Raw genomic sequence first — 20,902 nt, forward strand, 5'->3', positions numbered from 1 at the left:
CATCCTTGCCCCAACTCTCCTTTGTACTTTGCTGCTGTTTTTACTCCTGCTTTTGTTAAGGTTAGCACTCTGGGAAATAACATGCAAATACTTATGAATCATATTTCTACTTCTTGCAAGGCATTTGAACTCAGCATTAGCCTGGACAAGACTGTTGTAATGTTCCAGCCTGCACTAGGAAATCCTTATGTGGAACCAGCTATCTTCGTTGAAGGAACAATACTGGAAATGGTAGACAAGTTTGGCTACCTGGGCAGCACACTCAGCTGTTCTTGCTTCCTGGATGAAGAAATACCTTTCAGGCTGCAAAGAGCAGCTGATTCCTTCTGGTCTCTTGAGTCTTGTGTCTGGTCCCCAACATGGCATCACAACGCACACAAAAATTGCTGTGTACCGTGCATGTGTACTGACATCGCTCCTGGAACACTTGTTTGCAGTCATGTATGCTTGTCAAGAGCAAGGCTCATTGGCCACCAACGGTGCCACAAATGCAAAAGATAAGTTAGTCCTAGAGCGCACTCCATCACATATGAAAAATGTCATTGCTTAAATGGCAGCCGTTTTCGGCTTCGTACACCCGTACTCTTTCCAAAACTTGCACCATAACAGCCTCAAGAATTTCAGACCCCACTTCTCTTTTGGGTATCCCCACGAGAAAAAAATCTGGGCTAGTCAAGTCTGGGGAACATGAAAGCCATTCAAAGTAGACCTCATGCATGGTTCCAGCAAGATGGGGGCAACTGCTCATACCACAAGAGAAACAATGCAGTTGCTACAGCAGTGCTTTGGGGAGAGAATTATCTCCCGCTACAGCAATGACATCTGGCCTTCACGTTCCCCAGACTTGACTCGTCTGGATTTTTTCCTGTGGGGATTCCTGAAAGAGAGGGTTTATGTCAACAAACCAAAGACTCTGGTGCAACTGAAGGAGAACATCAATAGAGAAAATAAGAGAAGTGGGGTCTGAAACTCTTGAGGTTGTTATGGTGCAAGTTTTGGAAAGAGCATGGGTGTGTGAAACCGAAAATAGCTGCCATTTAAGCGATGTCATTTTTCATTTGTGATGTAGTAGTATTGCAAAATTTAACTTGGACATATTAATTTCCATTATGTTCTTTTATATTGTATCAAAATTTCATGTATTTATCTGTAAACTGAAGGAAGTTACTAAAAATTGAAACCCATCAGTGACTTTTGGGACACCCTGTATGTGGCCTTACAAGAATTTTTTTCTAAATATGCTTAGTAAGTAATATCCCTCAATCAGCTTTGGCCTATATTGGGATGATGCCTTAGCCCTATAGAGGAGGGCAAATAGCCACACACTCAATAGGCTTAAGAAGGATCTAACCCTTAATTCTCTTGCACCCAAGGTCACAATATGGACCAACCTGAAAGTGGTTGATTCCATGAATGTGACATCAAACCTAAACACTGGCACCTATAAAACCCTTTCAAAAAACCAAATGAGAGGCTGACATATATTAATACAGCTTACTGTCATCCAACTATAGTTTTCGGGAACTTAGTTAAGGGAGTTAGCAAAAGTATCTCCAACCTATCTTTGAGCTAAGAGATCTTCAATGCCATGGCCCTAATTGCCAGTGATTTCAAGGATAAGATTAATTCTATGCCTGATCCTAACCTGAACAGGAAATCTCACTCTAAAATGTTTATCATTTACATCTCCATTTCCATCAAAGTAAAAATTTGTGAAGGTAAGATATTCCTCAGTTTGGTTGACAAACCTGCTCCTCACCTAGCATTAAAGGAAATATAAGGAAGTAGGCCCCCAACCTAGAACAGAAGCAACACCCCATGCTCACTAAAATGGCCAATGCAATCCAGAAACCATTGTGCATGAGGTAGACGTGGTATTGAAGAAATTTTGTGGAAGGTTCTCAGCCCCTTCTTATTCATGATAATCCTACAGGCCATCAAAGAGGAATTTTAAGACCTGATGTACATAGAACCTTCTATATGCTGATGATCAAAGCCAAATCTATAGAGAAATTGGAGAGGAAATTCCAGGCATGGAAGTGAAACCTAGAATTGAGAAGCCTTGAAGTAAACTTAACAAAGACTAAAATCTTTAGTGAGTAGGAAAGAAGATAGAGGGGCTTTACTCAGTATCCAGGAAAGTAGGTATAAACTCTGTACATAGAACCCAATATATGAATACCCTAGAGGTAATGTGAAATCACAAGCAAACTATCAGAGTAAGGGTGGTTCATATTTAACAAATGCTTTGGAGCAGTACGTACTACGAGCACACAAGAAATAGTTGCCATTACATACCCGGACGTCTTACTAGACGCAGTCAATGGCTTTTGTTACTTAGGAGACAAAAATTAGAAGGGGTGGGGGCAGTTGCTCAGAGGGTACAATAATAGCCAGGGTAGGAAGAGGTTAAAAGTTCAAGGTTACTACTTCTGCTGGTGACAAAGGCCTTTTCTCTCAGAATGAAGGACAGATTGTATAAGGCTTGTGTTTGAACTGGATGACAATGTCCGAAAGTAAGAAGGAGCGGTCATGACTAGAGCTAAACAACAGAACTATAACGATTAGACACAAGGACATGAAACGTGTTTCGCACAACTAACAAAAACTTAGTGTACACACCCATAGATAGGAAGGGCTCTATTATAGCAAACTAGGTATTCTTTCGATGTGCCGAATCAGCCAGAATTAACTCTAATTAAATTAAACGCTTTTAATTCTGTTTATATCCATTTAATTATATTTATATAGTATAGATTGTTAGTCTGTGTCGTGTCTTTATCCTGTCGCAAGGTGCAATAAATAGGATACGATTGACATACCAGCTTTGAAAAAAACAATCGACGCTCTCGAATACAAGCTATGCCATTAAGGCACGTATATAATCTCTTCTATTATACAATCCAATATATTTACATTAGCGAAGGTAATCCACCACAAACTTTTGGCTAACTTGATTAGTAATAGCTACTGTGTAGCTTTACTCAGCTATTCCGGTCGGTATTCCAGCCAACTTTTTGTGATCACAAAACTAGGGTAGTTAATTTTAGAAAGAGGAAGAACAAGTGAAAATCTTTACTACCGACACTGCTTTAATCGTTTATTTTTACTTATTTGTATAAATTTATTACCTCCGTGTTGATGTTATATATAAGAATAAGATAACACGAATGCAATGAAAGACTCCTCTATTCCTTCACAAATGCTGTGAATAAATGACAAAGTTTGTTTGATTGAACAAGAGCTCGTTCTGAGAAGTATTAGAAATGTTTGATTGTCAAACTGAAAATGTTCTCAAGATGTTTAAACCAGTCACATGGCGACTGTTTATCATTGGCTCTAAATTCATCTGCACAGTGTGTCATTAGTAATTCTTTCATGGACCAAAGAGAGAGAATGAATGAATGTATTAGAATAATAATGCTTTCTACCATGGGCACAAGGCCTGAAATTTTTTTTGTGGTGGGGGGAACTAGTCGATTACATAGACCTCAGTGTTTCACTGGTACTTAATTTATCGACCCCAAATGGTTGACTTTGGCGGAACTTGAACTCAGAAGCAGACGAAATACCGCTAAACATTTCGCCCAGCGTGCTAACGATTCTGCTAGCTCGCCGCCGCCTTTAGTTGTATTAGAATAATAACCATCAGTCACAAATAATATCAGCTTTATAAAGGTGAATTAATATGGGATTTCGTGGCAATCATGCGTTTCCCAAGGATTATTAATGGTATGAACGAAGTGAATTAAAAAGGAAACCGACTTGTCACCAACTTTCAGATACAATACAGAAGGTGGGGTGGGGGGAGTCTTTAGTACAGGGTCCGATCCCTTTATTTCTCTAGCTTCATGTTACCCACAGGGTTTAGTTGCTCGGGTAATAACCTCGACACAAAGACTGTTATTTTATTGGGAGTCAGCGAGAAATGAGATATTTTAACGTTCGTTCGGCCCTTCCACAAAGACAATAATGAAAAATATGATCCCATATGTTCACGACGGTGAAGGGTTGTGTTATTTAATCAGGTGATGGTATTTTGTCACTAAAATCATTTTTATTCATTGATACATTTTAAAAATTAGCTCCGTACAGACATTTAATATTTTCAAGCACCACTGCATCGTTTATTTGTCGTATCGATGAGGATGATTGTTGTATTTTTATTATAAAGACGTAAATATCAAATGTCATGGCTCTGCATAAACAAAATAAATATTTGGCGAAAGAAAAACACCTGAGTCAGCTCAGGTACAAAACTCTCGCGCGCGTGTTTATATCTAGAAATAATTGAAGATATTTGTGGTAAATCATATATTCGTATAAAACTCCATTCATACAAATTTCCGTTCGTTTACTAAATTATAATTCATTTAAGGTAAAATTTTAAAGCGGCTGAACTTCCTTGAATGCTGCAGCAAACTGGGAATTTAATGTTTGAGTTCAAATCCCACCGAGTCTCGATTTTGTTATCAATTGGTTCGATACAGTAATTACCAATTATATATCAATTAAATGTCTGAGGTCACCTTTACTTTTAATCCTTCTAATATCGATAAAATAAAATAGCAATGGAACACTGAGTAAATGATGCATCCTTAATAAGAATGTAATTATAATAGAAGACTAGGCGCCCGTCTGCTCAGTTTTTCTTCGTGTCAAATGGATATTAAGAGTTGTGCACTTGAAACATGATAATGGCCCAAGTACAGGCCGGATGGAGGCAACATGGCTAGTGAACCCTTGTCCGAAGATGAAAGTTCCCAGATTCGCAGCAGCGAGGTGAAGAACTACAACTGAATGCAAACAATCGATCTAAACCGATAGACCGTGGCCAGGTTGTCCACAGCCTATTTGATTAAGGATCCTTTGGATGATCGCTATACCTGTTAGAAATAGCAGCTAAATCTCCCTTAAAAATCACGGAAAGAAGAAAGGAAAAACCGTATTACATCATGTTCAAGATGCAGAATTTTTTTTTTACTATTCCACTCATCTCGTGAGACAAGTGTAATTGAAAAAGAAGATAAAAATACAGATTTACGGAGCCTGAAGGAAGGGGGCAAAATGCGAAAAGATTAAATTTGGGAACAAAATATTATCTCATAGAAGGAAAACAACCAGCCAATTCCTCGAAGTGTTTCCTTCTCCATGAGGTGAGTGAGACATATTTCGAAAGTTGGCAAATCAGATTTTAATTAGACTCGTCTTGTGAGACGGATGTAAAGTATAAAAGTAAAAACAATTCACCCACGATACCCTCAAAAAGACGGCATTGTTAGGGTCGGGATGCCATGGGTTTGCTCAGTCGGGGTTGGTTTGGGACTAAATCCAGCCATCACGCTTCTCTTCAAACACACACTTATTCCTAGAAACTGACACACACACACACACGTTGGAATTTACTAAGAATTACTCAAAACAACAAAAGTGTATGGGGGGGCTTTGTCCATTTACGTTTTGAATTGAAATCCCGCCGAGGTCAGCTTTACCTTTCATCCTCCTGGGGTCAATAAAATAAATTATCAGTGAAGTACAGGGAGCGGACATAATCAACTGCCCTTCTCCCACTAAATTCCTGACTGTACCTTTCTTAGAAATTATCATCATCATCGTCGAAACTGAAACTGCAATCTTGTTGCAACTCATCGGATTTGATTATGTGTTCGTCCAGCTAATTTATATAATCAGCCAACTTATTTATACCCTTTTCAATCCAGATTAAATGATAATTGAACCACTTGTAAATCGGAGGCATGTGAATTAAAGGAAGACATTTCGCACGATAGACAGACAACTATAGAAAAAGATGGATAGAAAGAGAAGAGGAAAAAAGAGGAAACAAACACAGTGATAGGTTCCCCAAGCAAAGGATGTCTTGCTACTAATTGTCATTAACGAAACAAAAACGGTGAATAAAATGTGAATTGACAATGAGTAATTATTATTTACTTGCCGACCTGTTCGTTGTGGATCGCCTTTAATTTTCCGTTTGTCTGTTAGTAGAAAGCATAGAGATATCTCTTCTTATGATAAGCACTTGATTTAGCTGTTGCTTCTTTTTACTTCTAAGCAATGCCGCTGCGGTTACTGAAGACCTCGTTGGTGTTAGTCTGTCCCTATCGAAGCCGTTGAATGTTGGCCTGGCTGCTGATGCTTTCTTTCTTTCAGCTATTATTATTATTATTATTATTATTATTATTATTATTATTATAAAGTTATAGAGACTAATGGTGATACAACAGATGAGGATGTCGGTGCTGTTGTCAAGTGATGGGTTTTTTTTAATACACTGATCTTGTTATTGCTGCTGCTGCTGCTGTTGATGATGATGACGACGATAATGATCCAATTACACACTCCAAGTCAAGGAGGGTGCTTCTACATGATCGCCACTTGATTTGCAAGATATAGCAGCCAAATCTCTCTACTTACTCCTCTGCCATCTCTAATAAGAAATGAACACGTTAGATAATGCAGTCTTATATTCCAACACACACAAAAACAGGATGGTCAACGTCAGGATGTCTTTAGTCATAGTTCTTCGTCAAGGCTGACCTGGGGCTAAAAAAACAGCAACAACAACAGCAGTTCTTCCAAGTGTTTCCATTTGTGTTGTTTGTGGTGGTTGCAGTGCAGACAAATGACTATTCCGACCGTGACCATCTCTACTTTTTCTTGCACTACTGTGTCCAGTGTATCCTTTCATTTGTTAAGACAATAGAGCAATATTTCCCGACCAGAGTTCCCTGGAACCTTAGGGTTCTTAGACTGATAGGTATAGACCCTAATTATATATAACTGCAGTTTTGAGTAATTCCTCATTATTAGTAATTATATAATAGATGCCCAACATATCCCCTAAACCCATAAGAAGTGAATCAATCCTCTGGGGAAACAGGACCTTTTAATAGGAAACTCTGGGTGCATTTGATCTAAACAGCATCCAGGGTAAGACAACATTTTAGAAAATCTTCCAAATGTAATCTGATGGATTTAGCAGTATCAAGCATTTCAAAGCCTGCTTTATAATTTGTTTATTATCTCATGAAATTCAAATTTATGAAAGGGAAAGAAGAAAGATTAATAAAAATATTTCTAACTGCATTAGCCAATGTGTCCCTTTTTCCTTTTTTAAAAATTTTCTTAAAGACAGTAAAGTATGATTTAAGGGAGAACTGGTTGCTGTCTTGCAAATCAAACAACAACAAAAAAAGGCCCTGTTATTGACTCATTACATTCGTGTAGTTGTTATTGTTAATCAATGTCTGTTTTCCATGCTGGCATGGGTTGAATGGTTTGACTGGAACAGGTCAGCCTGAGAACTGCACCAGGCTCCATTGTTTGTTTTAGCATGGTTTCTGTGGCTGGAAACCCTTCCTAATGCCAACCAATTTACAGAATGTACTGGGTGCTTTTTATGTAGCACCAGCATCAGCAGGGTTACCAAGTAACTTGCATGACAAAAATCCTTCAGCTGGGAGAGGAAGTGGTATTGAAGGAGAGACTATGGTGTCTCAACCTCATTGTGTGTCTCCTCAGTCAAAGCTACCCCCCACCACACCAGTGAATCTAATGAGAGCTCAGGCTCCAATTTATAGAAATTAGCAAACAAATGCCGATGCATTTTGATGTCTACCAAACAAATAATACTTTATGAAATGCCTGCAGAACTGTGAGAATCCAAACAATAACATATCTGTTCATTCTCAACATGTTTTGGCAAACATTCAGATCGACTGCAATGAATAAAATACATTATTGTTTGGCTTCTCACTGTTCTCAGTGCCCTTCATGAATTATTTCTTCAAATTTTGTCTACCTTACTCTACATTGTACTGTAGATGTTGATGTTGCTATTATTTTCCTTCTAGAAGTTAATTTTTGTTATTATTGTTGTCAGTGCCACCTTAAAGTAGGATCTATAGATGTTGCAGCACCAGGATCCCAAGAGGTCCCATGGACCTATGAATAATATAATTTCATCAGATTTTGATAGGGATGGGGTCCCATTTCTTTGGTACAGCAACTGGGCTGATAAGAATCACAAAACATTATGTTCTTTTTTTTCCCCCTCTTTTTAATCAGTTTAGATTCTGGAGAATGTACTGTATGTGTGTCTTGTTTTTCTATTATAATTCCATTGACATCAAAGGTGCTTTGTAAGAATTGGTCACAGTACTTGTCTAGTACTTTACTTCATCATCTCCAGGAAGCAAAAAGGCAAAGGATTTGAACTCAGAATATGCAGGGCCATGACTAAATACTGCTGGCATTTAGCCCACCACTCAAGCAATTCAGCCATTTTGCTTTTCCAAGTGAATCACAGTTGAACTGAATAAGAAAGATTCCAGGAATAACAGATTCCCTAAACTTTCTGAAAGCCAAAAGTTCAACTTTTCCAGTCTTGTAACATTTCTTGTTTCTTGCATGTATTTTTATCCAGTGAAACCTTCAAGATCCGGGTCTGTTTGACACACAGACAGACATTTGTTAATCAGATAGTATTTCTGTTGCTGCTTACAACAACAAACTATTCTTCTCTCCACAAAGCATGTTTTAGAGTGAAAGAAGAACTAATGTTATTTAACAATTTTTCATGTTTCTGTCATTTACCTGACAACACAAACAGGTGAGGCCAAGTCATTACATTGCTGCTGTTGCAGCTGCACTTAACAACACTAATACTGTGGCTTGTTTTCAAAATCGTTTTTTTTTTCTTTATTATTATTATTATTTCGCTTGCTGTAGCTGTTGTGTCTGTTGTACATGCTACCTGTGCTTGTTATTAACAAAGGAAAAAAATAGTTGAAACAAATACGTAAACATAAAGAAAAATGTATTTGATAAAAATGAATACCGAAAAATAGTAAAATTAAATAGTTAATAGTGAATTTAGTAGCTAATAACACAGTTCTATATTTAAGAGATGAGGAATTATGTACACTATTTACATTTGATGGATATTTGTCCTCATCTTGTTTGTTGTTAACACAACATTTCGGCTGATATACCCTCTGGCCTTCATCAGGTGTCGTGGGGAAATTTTGAACCTAGGTTCTCATTCCTAAGGTATTTTTCAATGTTATTATTATTATTATTATTATTATTATTATTATTATTATTATTATCATTATTATTATTATTCAGGTCACTGCCAGGAGTTGGGCATATAGCGTAGTGGTTAAGAGCGTGGGCTACTAACCCCAAGATTCCGAGTTCGATTCCAGAAAGTGACCTGAATAATAATAATAATAATAATAATAATAATAAGATCGAAAAATACCTTGGGAATGAGAACCCAGGTTTGAAATTTCCCCAAGACACCTGAAGAAGGCTGGAGGGTATATCAGTCGAAACATTGTGTTAACAACAAAGATGAGGACAAATATCCATCAAATATAAATAATGTAAATAATAACAGTTAATAAATTCTATCAAAAGAAAAGTGCTGTTCTACTGTAAAACGTTGTTTTCATACATCTACCTCATCCCCACCATTTAACATCCATTTGCCATAACTCATCATCATCATCATCGTTTAATGCCTGTTGTTGTTAATTAGCAAAAGAAAAAAATTAATCGAAAGAAACTAAAGAAGCAGCAGCTAATAAAACTTAATGAATTTTTAATAATTGATGACAGTTAATGAATTCCATAAAAGAAAGCTAATGAGTCCCTGAGCTTCTTGATTTTTTCAGGATATGATAGACGTGAGTCACAGGCTTGGCCAGCTCTGCTTACTAATATCTGGTTTGGGCCCTATTCATAGTTAGGGCTTCAAAAAGAAGAATTATTTCTGCTATCTTCCAGATTTCTGTAGCATCTGTTTCCACATGGCAGCCAAGGTACATATTATAAGGCTAATATCACAGCACCATAGATGATTGATATTTAATCAGCTAATTGGCGTTGTCGCAGCATGAAGGTGCAACTGTTCCAATGAGCAGAGAACAAGAGAAATGTAATCATTAAAGTACCACCCACCTCAATCAAAAGGTGTAAGACAATGGTGAAAACCAAATTCCAATAAATGAAGGCCACCACACAAACATTGTTTCATTGTGAACATGTCCACAGCAGAAGACAGGTATTCTTAGATTGTTTAAAGTACTCAGAGCATAAATGGCTGACGTTACCAAATATTTGACAACCGGCTGAAAGGCTAAAAGTATTTTTATCACAACTGCTGTATCGTGTTTATGGTCATGACACTTCAAAAGCTTTTCTTCAGATTGTATTCATTTATAAATGTCTGTCATAAATTATGCATAATTGGAATGTTTTACAAAACAATAATGAAACAAAACAGCAACTAAGAAAGACTTCATGATCAAGGTTAGTGGAACATTATAAAAGTAAAAGTTAGACTTATATGAAGCATAACGGTTGCGGTATTTGAAATTCCATATCATATATATTATGTGGTTATTAATTCAAGTGTCACACTACCTTCTCTAACCTGTTTCTGGATAAAGCACTTTACCTCTGTTTGGCTTATTTAGCTTTCCAGGTACAGACCCCTTTCTTTTATCACATATTGCAATTGTATTGTTGGTTACAGGTTTCCAATTAGCCAATCAAACACTCACAAACTTTTTGTTAGCAACATTGACAACAAAGTGTCGATAACTTGCAACAGAGTAAACATCACAAGGGACTTTGTTCAATGAGCACTACTTCAAGTTTTATATCCTTCAGCAATATATGCCATCAGAAGATACACACACCCACACATATCCTTAATTATGCATTCATACATCTTCCTCCTTATTCATCATTCATTTCCAAAAATGACCACCTGTTTGACACTGACAGTACTTCTTAAACAGAGTATGCAGGTGACCAGATAACAACAACTGCTCTTGCCAATAATTCTATCCTTTCTGTATGCATTGGCGATATTTCATTGCCTCCACCACATGTGGTGTTCTGACCACTACAGTCAGAGGTCCACTCTCTCTTTATGGTTGCAAGAAGTTTGAGCATTGACATGCATTGGACTTGGATAATAGAGATGGAGTGCTATAATGGATGATCGGCTTTCAATCTCACATTCTTAACTTCTTCAACCAATGGTGATGCAGGCTGAGATGACTGAAGATGTACCAGGGATGCAGAGGGATGACTCAGGTGATCTACTCCTTAACTGTCACCACCAATCTTGCTAGATATCACCTTTTCCGTTCATTAAAACTTGAGGTGGGCTTCTCAACCTGTGGAAAATTCTAACTGGGCCCCACCTGCAAGGTCATGTGTTGTTTATCTTGATATGAGGTCACAATACCGTGCACATATGGTTGTGGTACATGTACCTGGTGTACTCTTATCAGACAGGTAATCATGATAGGTATGTTGGGTTTTGTAAATTTGTATCCCAGTGTCACTTCAATGACATGTGTTTCTCTCTCACTCAATAATAATAGTAATTATTTCCCCACTGAATGATCCCTCATGTCCATTTGATTCCAGAATTGTGAAGAAAGAAGATGAAAAGTTGAAAAAATACAATCCCTTAAAATTTGAGATTGTGAGGATTTGGAGCATGAAATCTATAAAGGTCATAGTTGTGATAGTCGATGCATCAGGGACTGTGGGTGATGACCTAAGACCATCCTGAATCAAGTTGAATTATAATTCCATGAGACAACAGGGATGAAACTGTTGAAGAATGCAAACAATTAATATAGAATTAAAGTAGAGAACTAAACTGCTTGCAAACCAAGTTCCATGGTTTGATTTTAATCGTTTTGGAAAGCAATCGACATTAGTTTTGTTCCTAAAGACATTAACCCAAATTCATTCCTCAATCTCATTTGTCCTCCACCCAAATGTGAGGTTTTGGAATTTTGTTAGAAATAAAGACAATGAAGGTATTGTCATGCACAATACCAAGTTTATCAGACTCACCTGTTCATGAGGGTCTTTGGCAGAGTCTACTCTCTTACAAGCATTTAGATTAAGTCTTTAGTCTGAAGAAAACTCAAAGACTTGATACACCACAGTCTATGAATTGTCTGCCCCCAACCCCCACACACACCTCAGAAGTTCTGCAAAAATCATGTGAATAGGGAAGGAGGGGAGGGGTTGCTGTCCCTTCCTCTTTTGACTAAGCCACAAAATAGAGAAAAATATCTCCAATAATTATATAATGTAAGTTAACAAAGTAGTCAGCTATTGACTAACTCTCACTCAGTATGGACCATCCTAGCAGTTGATATATTCAATAGGAAATATAAACAATGAGTATTGATCCAATGTAAAAAAATCAATATAGTTAAATAGCAGGTAGTGAATGGCTGAAAGGTTGGTTCCTAACCAAGTCCACAATCTGGTTTCAACATCTCCTCTACTAATTTCCCGCTCTGATGATCTTCAGAGTGACTTTAATGCCACGTTGTCTCTTAATACATCTTTTATGAATATTTGATTTATAGCTGCTAAATTGATAAGCCAATTTCATTAATTAGGGTTGATGTGAAATCACCTTTAAACGATCCTCCTGATAATCAATACAACTAGAATGTTTTATGGTGGTCAGTTGAGTTACTCTCCTCATAGCGGCAGAGTGTCCCTTTATATAACAGTATTTTGTTTTCACATTTTGTCAGAGAAGAGAGGGGTCGTACCTCTTTAACCTTTGCACACATTCCCAGCAGACTGAGGAGGAGGTCAATGCACTTAATGTTCGACTTCAATGTCTATGAGTTAATGCCAAAGTAAAACATATGAGCAAGGAAGATATTCCAGAGAGATACGGTTCTGACGAGGAAAGATTGAGCAAAGCCAAAGAAGTAGATGTGCAAATCCTGATGCAGAAAGTCTGACGTTTTCCCATCAACAGTTGTTGTTAGTGTTACTGTCAGTCGATCACAGGAATTTTTCTTTTGTGTGTGTTGGTGGTGGTGGTGGTGATGGTGGGAGGGGCTTCCATTGTTGTCTCTTTTCCAAACAAACTCTAAGTCAGCTTCAAATCTGTCAGGTTAAATATGATTTAACGTAATTGTATGGATTTCCTCTTGACGGCTTTCATTTCACTGAAACCTCAGTACTTGCACTACGACATGCACACATACATGCACATGCACTCACACACACACATCTAAGAACTGGAAAATGAATATGTACTTCATATCATCTCAAGTAAACAATATTGAAAAAGGCTTATAATGAACCTCTTCTCATCTTTCCCAGCCCAACACATTTAACCACAGAATATTATGCAAGAATTTTTATCTCAGAAAAATCAGCATTTTAAAATTTAAATTTAAAGTCTTCTTTTTTTTCTCTCTGCATTTAGATATTAATGAGAATGAGCTGACCTTTTGAACTTTCTCTAAACGTTGAAGGTCTAACAGAATTATGGCGCCAAAGGTTAGTCGTCTTGTTATCATTTATATTTCTCTGCACATTTCTTGAAGTAACTGTTTTGTTAGAATTCAGACAATATGAATATTGAGTAGGAAAGAGTTTTGTGTTTTGTTATTCTATTCTTCTTATTTATTTTTGATTCAATATAATTTTGTTTACTTAAAAATTTTATTTCAGAATATAAAAGTAATTTTACAACTGCAATTTTCGTTTTTGTTTACATGAAATTATAAAAAATAAAAAAAAAAATTCAAGAGATTTGGTTGTTATTTCTAGGATGGGGAGAGACCTTCTAGGTTTTACCTCTTGTGCTGGTTGAAAATCACCTAAAAAAATGTCTGGGTTCGATACAGTTATCTAAAAATTCTTCAAGGTGGTGCCCCAGCATGGCCGCAGGCTAATAACTGCAACAAGTTAAAAAGAAAAAAATTCTGAGGTCAACAGTGTCAACTAAAAATTCTTCCAGGCGGTACCAAAGCATGGCCACAGTCTAATGACTGAAACAAGTAAAAAAGGGGAAAAAAACTGAAAAATAACCCAAAAATATAACCAATGGGGTTTTGTCCACTTTCAAACTTTAACCATGGGGGTTTTGTCCTAGGTGGGTTTTGTCCTAGGTGGGTTTTGTCCTATATTCATATATATATATATACAGAGTGCATCATCATTGATTGATTTCATCAGGTGATGCTGCGTTATTGGATGAATCACAGAGGGGTGTTTAATCAGCTAACTGAAATTTTGGGAAAATAAAGTTGATGCAGATGAGAGTGGATTTTTTCTTTAAATCTGCCAGGTGAAATAAATGGAAATGTTTCTATCTTATTAAACCTCTTCAGTAAAGAATATTCAGTTCAGTTAACAAGATTTAGATGTACATTATCAATGCTTAGATATTCTCAGCACTATTGTCCAATAGTGAATGAGATTTCTTCGGTTATGCTGAAACACCACTGCATTATTCTACACGACTCCGGCATCGCTGGAGATAAACAGTATCTCAGTTTGAAGATCATATTTGTTAGTGGCTTAAAATTTGTTTGATTAGTGAAAATCGATTTGTATTACATGCTGACAGTGGTGTCATGCTATCAAATATTGCTTTGTAATTTATGATTTCAGAAGAATAAAACTTAATAAATACTCAATATTTTATTAATTAACATACTGTAATTAGCATTCTCAATGAAAGTGCGATAAAGGTCAATGGATGTCTCATTCATCATTACATTGTTAAGACACTCGTAAACTTCATTTCTGATGCACTAATTTTTGTGAAGCTTAATGAGATTATGGATTTTTAGAACAATGACCACTGAAGAACTCATACTTAATGGCAAAGCAACACATTATTATTATTATTATTATTATTATTGCTAATCAATAATTTTGCTAGTTTAACTTTGTTGGAACTTATTAAACTCTAATCCTAGAGATATATTCCACTCTCTTCAGAAACAGAATCCACTTCCTCCACCCCACCCCAACAACTGCAAAACCCTGCCAAAGCTAAAGTCAGGCTTATAACAGAGCATCCCTCTCGGGTTACACACATCCAGGACCTCCTCCAAAAAAGGCTACCTCATTGAACAATGCACTTTGACCTTTGACCCACAAACTTAAAGTCTTCTCTCTTTTCTACCATTTTTACAGTGATCTCTGCTCTTCACCTCTGTGAGGTCAAATGTCACATTTATCCAGGCAGCCCCCAACTCATTCAGCCCTCCTCCTCTTGTCATCCTTATTCCATCCACCCTCCCAGGCCCCATACTAATGACAAGGTCCAGCCATTCTTCCTCAGAAATCCTCTGAAACTCCTCCCTGTCTGTCATGTTCCTGCAACTATTCAACAATAGGAACTGTGTTAATTTCACCAGTCTTGGAAACAGCCTCCTTCCTCCAAACCAAACCAATAAAAATATTTTAACCCCCCCCCCCTCCTCTCCAACAGTGCAGGTATGACTGTATGGTAAAAAGCTTGTTGCCCAAGCACATGGTCCAGAGTTCAGTCCCACTGCATGGCACCTTGAGCAAGTATCTTATACAGTGTCCATCCAAATTTACATAATGTATCTTTCCATTGTTAAGATGGTAGGATGTGATTTAAGGAAAATTTGGTTACATTTTTTAGCAATTCAATTGATCACATCTTGGCTCCTCTTATTGCCTGCTACTCTATAGATTTTAAAGGTAGCAACTCATCAAGGATAATTAATTCCTGTTTCAACTTATTAAGAATATAATTGTAAAACCTCACAGAAATTGAACAGAAGATCTTTGATCTCCGTCCTCTATTTCCTCCAAACTCTGTTATAGTCTCTCAATTCTGTCATAGTGTATATACTGTATATACTCCTATTCTGAATGCTCCATATTAAGTGTTTCTACCACATTTCAAACATCTCATGTTTCTTATCTCTAAAGATAACAAAATTGAAAAAAATTCATTGTTTATGTATTGACAATTCCCACAGGCAAATATCAGATCTTCTGCACAAAAAGATGCCAATATCTATACATGTGCATACACACACACACACACACACACACACACACACACACACACACACACACACATATATATACATAGTTACGAAAGAAAGATCGTTGCATCTCAGCAGCCATTAATGTTATTTTAATGCAGTTCGTAGCTGGCAGCTATTGCCCTTCCCCTCCAACTCGGGTGTATCAGTGTTTGGATCTGAGTTGTATCTGCAAGGTCGTGTGTTTGCTCTTCTATTAAAAGATAACAATTGTGATACCATTGTTTCACACCTGATAAACAAGTGTGATGGTATTGTGGTTAGATTTTATGGTGCCATTGTCTTCCGTCACTCACTCCCAGGTTTAGCTACTTCTTCCCGCACTTGTATTAAAAATCAACCATTAGAATGAGTTTAACCTGTTTTGGATCTTAATCAATGCTTGATCTTAATGTCTCATAAAAGTGGTCTTTGTTCTGACTCTCAGACAACAAGAGTGATTCAATAACATTCAGCAATGTGATGTAGTGGCTACGATCAAGTAGAATGTAAAGTGATATTAGTAGCTTTGTGATGTTATTTAGTGTCTTAGTTTCAGCAGGAAACTGTTCCTCATAAGCAAAGATCAAAGATAATGCCATATTCATGATTACTTGTCCTCAGAGGAGACTTCCAGAAGATGTAATCTTCACCAACTTTTCATTAATGGAATCCCTTCCCCTCCAAGTAGCTTGGCATCATGGAGTACAACTATATCTGCATTATAACAGCATCTCAACTCAATGGCTAGGGCCAGTCTGTTTTAATGCTAACCTCATGGTATGTTTTTTTGATCACTATGTAGAATGTCCATGTCCTGACATCTTTTCTTGGCCTTTCCTGAGGAGGGGTGAGTTACGAGGTCCCTAGATAGAGCTGTTCCCTTGTACAGGAGTCTACCAAGGGAACTGACACTCAATCACAGTAGCCAACAAACATTGATCAGTGTTGTTGAAGAGTTGATGTCTAACTAGAAGCTTCCAGAACATTCAAAATTGTCCCATTGCTGGAGTTTCCATAACACTTTAAGGATTGGGGATCCCTAGCAGAAGCTCTTTTAGTGGTGTTCAGCTGCATATTCTCCAGTGCCATAATCTTGGTTAGAGAAGATTTACTCTCTCGGCTGCTTCCCAGTCTGATGCATGACTGTTGAAAGCACTACAGCCACTGCTGTTATGATCAAAGATTCACCAATGGTGTGAGGCTTACCAGCTTTTGCAACTAAATTTGCTATCTTGTAAGATGACAACACATCCCTCTGTCTACTTTTGCTGCTCTTTGAGTGAATGTTTGATCCACTGCCATCCAATTCATCACGTAACCTTTTGAAGAAATCTAGTGGATTGTCTTTCTTATCTCTACTGACCGAGACCTTTGGAAATGTGCTGTGCGTGAGAAGACCCGGCAAGCCAAGTGAGATCGTTGCCAGTGCCCCTGGACTGGCTCTTGTGCGGGTGGCACATAAGATATACCATCTTGAGCGTGACCGTTGCCAGTACCGCCTGACTAGCCTTTGTAGGGTTTTCGAGCGAGATCGTTGCCAGTGCCCCTGGACTGGCTCTTGCGCGGGTGGCACATAAAAGACACCATTTCGAGCGTGGCCGTTTTCGTGCGGGTGACACGTAAAAGCACCCACTACACTCTCTGAGTGGTTGTCGTTAGGAAGGGCATCCAGCTGTAGAAACTCTGCCAAATTAGATTGGTGCCTGGTGTAGCCATCCGGTTTCACCAGTCCTCAGTCAGATCGTCCAACCCATGCTAGCATGGAAAGCGGACGTTAAACGATGATGATGATGTGCAGTCTCCAGATGAGAATGAAGTCTTTCACAGCAGACACATAGACATGGTAGAATTTTATGGAGATTTGGTGAATCCATAAGCAAGATATTCAACAGAATAATGTTTACCCTTTTTTTTTAGATGTACTAGCCATGTTTATCTGAAATAATAAACAAATATTTTCAAAAAAGTTGAATAAGCAAGAGATTAGTTTCAAGAAGTGTTTTCTTCAGGGGTGAATACAGAGTAAGGTAAACCGATATACCTTTTTAGCCAAGAATAAAATTAGGTCTAAAACTAAGTTTATAAAGTTAATATGTTACACAGTTAACTAAATCAAAGGCTATAATAATCAGGAAAAACAGATTAATATTTATGCTTATAAAAAGATAAAAATAACAAGACAAATATTCATCATTCCCTTTTAGAGAGAGAGAGAGGGGGGGAGAGGGAGAGAGAGAGAGAAAGAAGAAGAAGTGGTGTAATTTGACAAAGCAAAAAAGAAAAAAGAATCTGAAAGAGAGTTGTTAACCAGTTAGTGTGGATGTTGTTGATTGGATGGATTTCCCATGTCGTCAATAATGTTGAAGTGGAGTTTTGATTAATAACTTTGCCTTCTGTGCTGTCCATTGTATTTGTATGTTTTGCAGTTTTAAAATTTGGGAGCAATTTAGTACGATGCAATGGTATGTAGCTGTTCATTTTACGAACCAGACATACAACACTCAGAATCTAATATTCTAACACGTGTTCTTTAGGAACATATATGAGTATAATAGAAAATTAGTACACGAGGATGATCCATCATAATTATAAATGCATATACACGTGTTTCTTATATGTCTGTGTCATGTGCATTTTACAAATAAAAATACATACCTACATGTTAATATTTTATGATTCCCAAATTTTCTGTGCACCCCCTCCTCTGGCTCCTTATTTTTCAAACTTAGCTTTGTGGCCCATTAGGGGCCATATGGCTCTCGTTGAGAAACCCTGATCTAGATTATGAAAATATTCCACTCAAGATGCTGAGAACCTAAATTCAGATATTGCTTGTTCTGTTGTTGAAGACTTTTACAATTTTTTTCCCCACATTCCAGCCCTTTAGGTCTGCCCAGATCAGTGGAAAAAGGCTCCCCTCATAAAGGTTTTAGCTGGGATGGTCTTACTACTAAATCACGGGTTCAAGTTTTTCCCCGAACATGGTTGATTGTTTAAGATGATGAGGATCAGTATCTGAAGAGGGTCTGTGCATCCTTCAGTCAAGGGTTCTATCTCTACACAAACTTTGAGCCTTATATAGATAGATATAGATATACATGTGTGTGTGTGTATTGAGTTATCAGTAAGGAATTATCAAGTCAGGCTAAACACTTCTCAAGCCCTCTCTTAATACAAATACACCTGCTAACAAAAAGCTTTCAGATTGGTATAGAACAGTGGTTCCTGACCTATTCACTACCAAGGACCCCTTTTATTTGAATGAGTTTTCCCATGGACCCCAGGATATTGAAAGGTCTGTCAGCTTAACATGTTCACAGATCTCCAGTGCTACCTTTGCAGACCACAGCTTAGAACTTCAGGTGATCCTAAGGCACTACTATACATCGTACACTATACACTTCATACTGTTGAGATCTCACACTCCAGACACAACTGACCCTGCACTGTATGTCTGTACGTACGTTTGTCTGTCTGTGTGTTTGTGTAATGCAGTGAAGAGTAGAAAATGGAGCAAAATCAGATTTGTCACTTAGTGTCAGGTGTGTGCATATTGTGCAGCAGTTTTAAATTGATTAAACAAACACAATTGTGAAGGAAATGGTTTGCAAAAGTGTGAAATTCATTGTTTAATGGTGACAAATATAATTGATTAAACCAGAACTACGCAGGTGTTTTAAAAGCCAGAAGTAAGGGAAAGCAAGATAGCGTGTCTGCACTACTTGGATCAAACAAACAAAAGAAAATAGCTTTGTATCAGCTCGACTGGTTGCATTAAGTATTTCTCATGCCTATACTATCATCATCATCATCATCATCATCATTTAGAAGTACGGCATATCTCCAAAGGATTCGGTCACTTATCATTGCTTCTGTGAGGCCCCACATTCGAAGGATACTTTTTATGTGCCACCAACACGGGTGCCTGTTACGTGCCACCAACATTGGCCATCTTTTATCTTTTACTTGTTTCACTTGGTGACTAACAAGCGCTGCCCCTGACAAACATATATGACTGCAAACATTGCAAACCCAGCTTTCCCCATTCACTACACCAGCAGTGCATTTTTGAGCAGCATGCTTAAATTCTTCATAAAGAATACAAGCTCTTTCAAAGGTATTGACTCCCTCCTTTACCTGTTTACTCCATCTGATAACAAGCATCGCTCTCCCAGACAGCCTCCCGCATTTCAGAGGCCTTTAATGAGGACTTTACACAGTCCTTAAATCACAGTCTTGGCTTCTGCCGGGATCTCTTTCCACTAACAAGTTCCCCATGTAGCATCTGTTTAGGGATCCTGCTATACTTCATTCCAACAAGGTGTCCTGTCCAATGTAACCAGTGTTTGTGCACCATTGCCTCAAAACTCAGGACATAGACTTTCCTCAAGAACCGTGTATCTGGAGTTTTTAAGGTCCAGCCAGCATTCAGAATGTGTCTCGGACATCTTTGATGGAAGCGTTTGAGGACTTTTACATGATGTTTGTAAAGGGTCCATGTTTCAGATTAGTAAAGGAGTGATGTCAGTACACATGCACGGTGCACAGCAATTTTTGTTTGCTTTGTGATGCCATGTTGAGACCAGACATGAGACTCAAGAGACCAGAAGGAATCAGTTGCTCTCTGCAGCCTGAAAGATATTTCATCATCCAGGGAGCACTGGTGGTACATGGAAAACAACATTCAAGAGAGGGCGTTGCCAGTGCCGCTGGACTGGCTCCTATGCAGGTGACACGTAAAAACGCCATTTGAGCATGGCCGTTGCCAGTACCGCCTGACTGGCCCTCGTGCCGGTGGCACGTAAAAGCACCCACTACACTCTCGGACTGGTTGGCGTTAGGAAGGGCATCCAGCTGTAAAACCTCTGCCAGATCAGATTGGAGCCTGGTGCAGCCATCTGGCTCCCCAGTCCCCAGTCAAACCGTCCAACCCACCAGCATGGAAAATGGACGTTAAACGATGATGACGATATATATATATATATATATATATATATATATACACA

The 20,902-nt window shown here is 37.9% G+C and overlaps 2 protein-coding genes across 5 annotated transcripts in view; one reads left to right on the forward strand and one right to left on the reverse strand.

Moving 5' to 3' along the window:
• The window catches only part of LOC106879483 (uncharacterized), a 51,601-nt gene extending 45,049 nt beyond the window's left edge, over positions 1 to 6,552 (reverse strand). Inside the window, exon 1 of one of the 3 annotated variants that reach the window (XM_052970341.1) lies at positions 5,957 to 6,552. The gene's annotated coding sequence lies outside the window, so the exon portion shown is untranslated. Of the gene's footprint in view, positions 1 to 5,952 lie in introns of all 3 variants that reach the window. The other 2 variants (XM_014929075.2, XM_014929074.2) reach the window with 2 other exon arrangements.
• LOC106879484 (tRNA N6-adenosine threonylcarbamoyltransferase, mitochondrial) overlaps positions 1 to 20,902 on the forward strand; it is a 106,065-nt gene that overhangs the window by 49,176 nt on the left and 35,987 nt on the right. For both annotated transcript variants that reach the window (XM_014929078.2, XM_052970343.1), the window contains exon 3: positions 13,301 to 13,374. The gene's annotated coding sequence lies outside the window, so the exon portion shown is untranslated. The remainder of the gene's footprint in view (positions 1 to 13,300; positions 13,375 to 20,902) is intronic.

Source organism: Octopus bimaculoides, chromosome 9 (assembly GCF_001194135.2).
Source record: "Octopus bimaculoides isolate UCB-OBI-ISO-001 chromosome 9, ASM119413v2, whole genome shotgun sequence".
Lineage (NCBI taxonomy): Eukaryota > Metazoa > Mollusca > Cephalopoda > Octopoda > Octopodidae > Octopus > Octopus bimaculoides.